The 6,933-nt window shown below is 41.7% G+C and overlaps 1 pseudogene; it reads right to left on the bottom strand.

Annotated features, from left to right (window-relative positions):
* Positions 1-245: 245 nt before the first annotated feature.
* Positions 246-620, bottom strand: LOC144707401 (casein kinase II subunit alpha-2 pseudogene; annotated as a pseudogene).
* Positions 621-6,933: the final 6,313 nt, after the last annotated feature.

Below are 6,933 nucleotides of genomic sequence, written 5' to 3'. Positions count from 1 at the left end.
CTTTCTGATAAATTACTAGTTTCAAAACATTGTTACCCAAGCTATGTCTTTTTTTTTTTTTTAGGCCAAGCCATTAAGTTTACTAATTGATACAAGGTCCTGGAGAGGGGAGAACCAGGGGATACGTGTCGCAAACCCAGATGCTGATCCAGGTAAAGAAAGAGATCATCATCATCACACCGAGGAAATCGTAATAGACGGCCACGATCTCGTGTTATTCTACGTAGGGTGAGATCGAGCCTCCCTCACTGGGGGCGGTTCCGGCTGTTGTCTGCAGCCCTCGCCTGGGAGAAGTATGGATGAGCCATAGCTTCACGTGATGTAAGCTTGTCCTGATGATCATAGCGGAGAAGCTTGTCCAGAAAGTCAATCGCCTCAGGAGAAACCAAGTGCTGATTATCTGCATTAATGAACTTAGACCAAGGCTTCCGACTGTGCCTCCCAACGAGCGCCTAAAGCTGGGGTTCGAGTTCTAGCAGGTATTTATTTAAATAAGAATGCAGCTCGTCTGTTCCAAGAACCTTGGCAATTTTCACAAGCTGGTCTTGATTGTCATGACCGTAGAAGAAAGGTTCTTTCCGGAATATCATGCCAGCAAACATGCAGCCGAGGCTCCACATATCATATTGGAGAACACATTAGTCATTATGGTCATTTTGTCTACAAATGGAATTTTAGTATGGGTTAATGGTATGGAAAGCATGTAAATTAGGCTGTTGTTTGAAATGGTTATTATACTTAGCAAAAAAAACAAAAAAAAAAAAAAAATATATATATATATATATATATAAGAAGATCACATCATCCTCATTGTCGTTTCCCTGAAGTACTGGTTGTATCTTTTTTAAAGCATCTACCCACATTATTTAAGAAGAAATTTAGATAAACTAATGTTTATGTATTATACCATAAAAAAGAACTTGTAAGAATTAAAATAAGATAAAATAAAAAGATATTTGCATTTGATTCCAATTGATGGAGCGTGTCAGTCCCCATCACAGTTATCGTGGGTCCACCATCATCGTCATAGACAGCCCGCCGGTTCACATCCTGCCCAACCGGGCACGCTAGGGCGATGGTGAAGACATACGAGTTTAACAACCCGGACAAGGGCACGGTCACGCCATCGAGCATTTTGAAAATTTCCCTAGATCGTGCTTGTTTTAGTCAATTTATCATGCTTGTTCAGTTCCATGTTTACTGTGTATGTGGTTTCATTTTTGTCGTCAGTATATGTAGTATGGTGTTTGTGTTCGTATCGTCACATGTTTGGTCGAGTCTCGTCGAACACTCAGCAAATCAGTTTTTATTTTGTGTTAAAGTAGGGGAGATCCTCTATGTTTAAGGCCCCTCTACTAGTGCCCTTACATAGGGCTCCCCTACGATGGCCCATATTGAGGTTAGGGCATGATGGAGCCCTAGCCCCCTCATCCAACAAGTTATTTGTTGAATATTTCCGTTCATCTACTGGTCTCAACAATAAGAAGGAGAAGAAAAGGAAGAAGAAGAGAACAAGGTGAGAAGAAGAGGACAATGGAAAAGCTGGAGAAGGGGGAACCCACCACGGCACACAGTCGCTCTTGGACGTCACACCATCATTGAACCACTTTGGTTCGTGTTGCTAATCCATGCCTGACTTCGTCTACTTCGCGGGCATTGCCCGACTGATGTTGTCAATCCTTGCCACTTGCCATGACTCTTTGGGCATCACGCGATGCGCGTGACTTCCTTGGTTGTTACACTAAATGAGCGACAATTCCTGTGCCTTCAATATATTTAATCTATCGATGTTGTCTCTGCGATAGTCAATGACCCACAACTATGTCTGCAATAAGCGCACTATCTTCGTCGTTGCACCGTTGGGCCACCGTCTGACATAGTTATAGGACCGTCGTCCCCTTGGTCTTAGCGATTGGAACGATCTGCCACCACTTTTGACTATCGTGTGCGCATGAACCATCTGTGCTAACGAAACCCCTAGTTGACGAATGCGGTGCAATATGCTGCCTCTATAGTCTACATAGAGTTTTCAACTTGACATTGGAGGCATTTGCAGGTCATCATCCACCAAGCAAGCTGTGCTTTTAGCCAATTGTGTAAGGTGTGGGTGCGCTTGAAACACCCAGTCATCATTTACCGTGACGACCATGCTCCGCGTCCCTCAGTTATAGCCTCGCGCCCGCACCGCTCTTTGCTCGTGCTCGTGCCCATGAAAAATTGTGACGGGCTCGCGCAGCCACTTGCATTTGCTGCTTTGTGCCGCCATGCCAACCCATCTTCCTGTCTTAGCCGTTGGACACAGACGATCACTTGAGCCACCTTACCATCGGCCGTCCAACCTTCCTCATTCTCGTTTATCTCCCGCACCATGCTCTAGCACCGCATTGATGCCACTTGTCGAGCTAGACTGTGCCCGCCTATGTCACCCCTCCACTTTGCCTACCTTCACAAGTGCACACACCATCCAAGACTTTAACGACAAGGAACGCCACTAACAACGCACGCCATTCCTCTTGTTTGTCAATTATATTACATCTTTCAGCATATTTTTGACTGTACTCTTCCACACTTGGGTTAGTTTTGGTGACACATTATATCAAGAAAACTACAAGTCGAGTGATTGCCAAGGTATGGGTTGAGCCCCTCCGTCTTGTGTGAGCACGAATGGAAATATTCCAATCTACCTCGTAGTCACTGTTGTTGCTCCGAAGAGAGTAAGAAGGTCACCATCTACGTCATCGGTTGCCCACCTTGGAGCTCAGAGCTTGGCAAATTCACAAGAGCCGGGGCCTGCATGTGCATCCCACCTAGTACACTACATCACGTAGTCACATTCACTTGGGAATTTATCCATCGTACGATGTCACTGACAACGTCAGGCATCATACTAATACAACAGCATCGTCTTGGTACCTTTGGTCAATGACCCCGATGACGTTGGACATCAAATTGGTATCAGAGCATCGTCGTGGTACTCGTTGCAAGACGTCTGTTATGACGTCTGACATCACCAATGGTTTTAGCATAGTAGAATTACTTTGTTCCTAGCCCAATTCTATGTTCTTCTATTAACTAATTTGTAAAAAAAACATTCAGAATTTAAGTTCTGGTTTAGTTCCACAATCCTTTATTTTTTTGATTTAGTTCACAGAAAATACTTAAATATTAGCTTCTTAAGTATTAAATTTTTTTGTGTCTGGAACATGGCTTGGATTTCTTCTTGTGGTCCAATATGAGCCTATTCTTATCCTTCTCAGGCTTTCATAAGTAAATGAGCATTTAATTTACCACAGTTCTGTATTTCAAGTAAAGCTTAGAAAATATATAAAAAATTCATAAATTAAAATCAGAAAAGCAATTCAGCTGGTTGTTATTTGGAATTGAAATAGGCAAAAGTAAAGTGAAAAGATCAAAATCTGTATGAAAATATTTTAAAAACATATTTATTCTTCTACTGTGTACTTATTGCAAGTTTGAAATGTAAATATTGGATAAGAAACCAGCTAGTATGCATCACGGGAAGTAGACCCATGTCTTGCTGCGCCAGTACGTGATTTGTAACATAGGAAAGAAACAGTCAGGTGTTATTAAAAATGACGTGGACATTGGTAATGTGCAATGGCATGGGAGAAATACCCTTGGTAACTTTCATACGAACCGTTCTAGCAAAGTGGACATGGATCGTGTGTGGAAAATGCTACGCAATGCTTTCACATACCTAAAAAATTATTGTTGAACTGTTTTTCTACTGTTCTGACTTATAAAACAAAAATTCATGGTCACGTCCTTATCAAGCATGTAGTAACTATGGGGCATATTAATTGTTTTAATTAGAGCTACTTTAAGTTAAAACTAAACCATACTTATTATATATAATGTGTATATATAAAATAGCTAGTATATTTTTTAAACTTTATTTGGAAATTGAACTAAAGTTTAGCATAAGTTGTAAATTCGACAGAAAAAATATGTTCTGTAAAATGTTTCCTATAGTAGTTACGAAGGCCTATTTGTAATTGGTTAGCAGGTGCGACATCAATACGTGGCTCGTGATGGTGTTCAGCTCCGGTACAAGGGTACAAAAAAATTATTGAGTGTTTGGTATGGGGGAATTTGACATGTGGTTATATGTTCGACAAAAGTAGTAGATTAGAAAGGATGAATTCCAGAATGTTTTTTTCTATGTGTTACTACTAAATTTTTTGACTAAGAAATATTTGATAGTTTATTATATCCTAATGATAAGCCAGAAATAGGCGTGAATTTTATATTCTTTTTAACCCGTTGCTGTTTATGTTTTTTCCATCACATTTTATTCAAATATAGTGAAATACAAACACCAGATAGAGTTACCTTGTAGCTGTGATAGAAACCCTTCCAGAATGACCTCCTTATCTCAAAATTTAGCTGTTATACTTACATTAGATGGTAAAAATTCCCAGTTTACCCCAACAAGTAATTAAGTTTTAGCCCTTGATGTAGGATTTATCTGAATGATCCAATCGTTCAAATGAAAATATGAAATTGAGACAAGAAAATTCATAAAATTGACCTCAATCAAACATTGGGGTCAAAAGTTATTAATAAATGAGTTTGGCAAATCATAATTTTTGGATCTGTATTCATTTATTTAATTATCTTTTTTACCTTACACACAATGAGGTGTGAATCTCCCATTGGCTAGAACATTTTAAAGATGTGTAGGCATCTCCGCTCACTGCGCGCCATGTAGTCCTAGATGAAATAAGAGAAAAATAAAAACAAAAATTTTAAATAGTGTTTTGTACGTACCTGTGCGCTTTCACTACTGCTAGCCAGCTACAGGTCACCATGATGTTGGACATCATCTATGGTGTCGTGCAATGGGTAAATCACAAGGGGATGGAACTAAGTGATGCCGCGAATCTTAGATGGATGTACGGGCAGGCCCCGACTCGTGGGAATTTGCAAAGCTCCGAGATTTGAGTGGACCGACTCAGACCATTGATGACAATGTTGGTGACCTTCTGACCCTGGTCGGAGTGATGACGGTGAGTACGGCGTTGATTAGAGCTATTTATGTTGTTGCTCGCATGTAGCAGATGGCTCGACCCCTACCAAAGGATTCACTCAAGTTGTAATTTTGTGGATAAATTCTCTCGCCTAATCTAACTCGAGCACGGTGGAGAGAAATAAAAATATACTGAAGATGGTAATATAAATGGGGGAGCAAGGGGATGGTGTACCTTGTTGGAGGCATCACGCATCATCGAGGTCTTTGTTGATGCAATGGTTGGCATGGACAGATGTAGTGAGAGACGATTGGAGGGAGGAGCACATGAAGCTCGACGCTCGGCAACAACAAAGTCCGAGATGAGGCACGGGGTATGTCACGATGACGCTGTGCATGTCAGTAGTGACACATGGAACAGTCACAGGCAATGCTATGGCAAGGGTATGGCGAGTTCGCAGGACTCTACCATGATGCATGGTAGCATCCGCGATGACGATTGACGGTGGCCACACGACTGATGGTGTAGCAGCCGACAACAATGCGACGGTGATGAAGACGCATGCACAATGTCGAGAGGCTGACACAATTCACCAGAAATGTTGGTGATCACTAGTGGATAATGGTTCCCTAGATAAAAGAAGATCCCCCATTTTGAAAACGTCGCCGTTGTACGAAGGAAGTTTGTAGGCACCAAGGGGGCCTAAAAATCCCGGTGCAAGATCACGTGATTGTGCACAACCCAACAGCCGCTACACGCACCTCTGGGTCAAACTGAGTGCAGGTTGAGAATCTGACACATGACCAATACCTTCGAGGCATATGGGGAGGTCGTCTGGCCGTAAGATTGTGGTATGACAGTGCAATGGTGCTCTTCGTTGATGGAGAGGATGACTTGATCGCAGCCATGACCACATTAAACGTGGTTTTGTTCAAGCAATATAGATGTCGGGATCAACGCTCGAGATGCATCAGGATGTCGTGTGACAAGGGGGGTCAGAGCGCGGTGGTGATGCGATTCCTTGGTTGGCAAGGGTGATTGATCTAAACACAACATCAACCACAATGGATGTGCTATTGTCCAACCATGTTGGACGTGAATGGGCAACACAACAATATTCCCACAACGATCTAGATGATCACTGTCTTCAATCCAGGCTTCCCCATTCACCTCTTTTTCTCTTCCTCTTCCTTTTCTTTTTACTCTTCCTCTTCTTCTTACTCTTGTCTCTTGGGTGAGATCTGAAAGCGCCGGTAACTACAATAAACAACTTGCTGATCTGGTCTTGGATGTGCGCATCATGGCCTTTAGGGCCATGATGGGCCCATTACAAACTCTTCACATTAGGGGCCCAAGAAAGGACCCCCTTTTACAACACTTTAAATAAAGGAAAGGGTAGTTTTTAAAATAAGTCAGAATAAAATGACCAAATAAACATAGCGATATGGACATGTCAAGATGCGTATGGTGAACTCGTTGTGACAAACATTAAACATAAATTAGACTAAAAATGGAAAGATTAAAACATTAGCACACACGCAGATGTGCTTTAGCCGTAGTATTTAAACTGGGGCATCTTCATTAACGTTTTGTTATGCCGGTCGGGCAAGACACAAATCGATGGTGAAGCTGACAATGAAAAGGGCATCTCCAATGACGTATCCACAACATTGTTTGGGCGTGCTCCATCAATCCTTACATGATCGGAAATGTTTGGTTCTAGAGGCCTTAATATGGATGAAGAAATCAAAACATTCCATAGCAGAAGACTTGAATGCAAATCCTATGGCAATATTAAAACATGAAACAAAGTACCTTTGCAGAGATCGCATCAGTGATTTCTTGACTCATGTAGTGAGACGAGTCAAGCTGATCAAGTGTGCAGCCTCCACACATATCCACACAATCCTTGTCATGTCGAATATCCTATTTCTGATTGACC

This window comes from Wolffia australiana, chromosome 9 (assembly GCF_029677425.1).
Source record: "Wolffia australiana isolate 7733 chromosome 9, ASM2967742v1".
Lineage (NCBI taxonomy): Eukaryota > Viridiplantae > Streptophyta > Magnoliopsida > Alismatales > Araceae > Wolffia > Wolffia australiana.
This window is presented reverse-complemented; position numbering and strand designations above follow the sequence as displayed.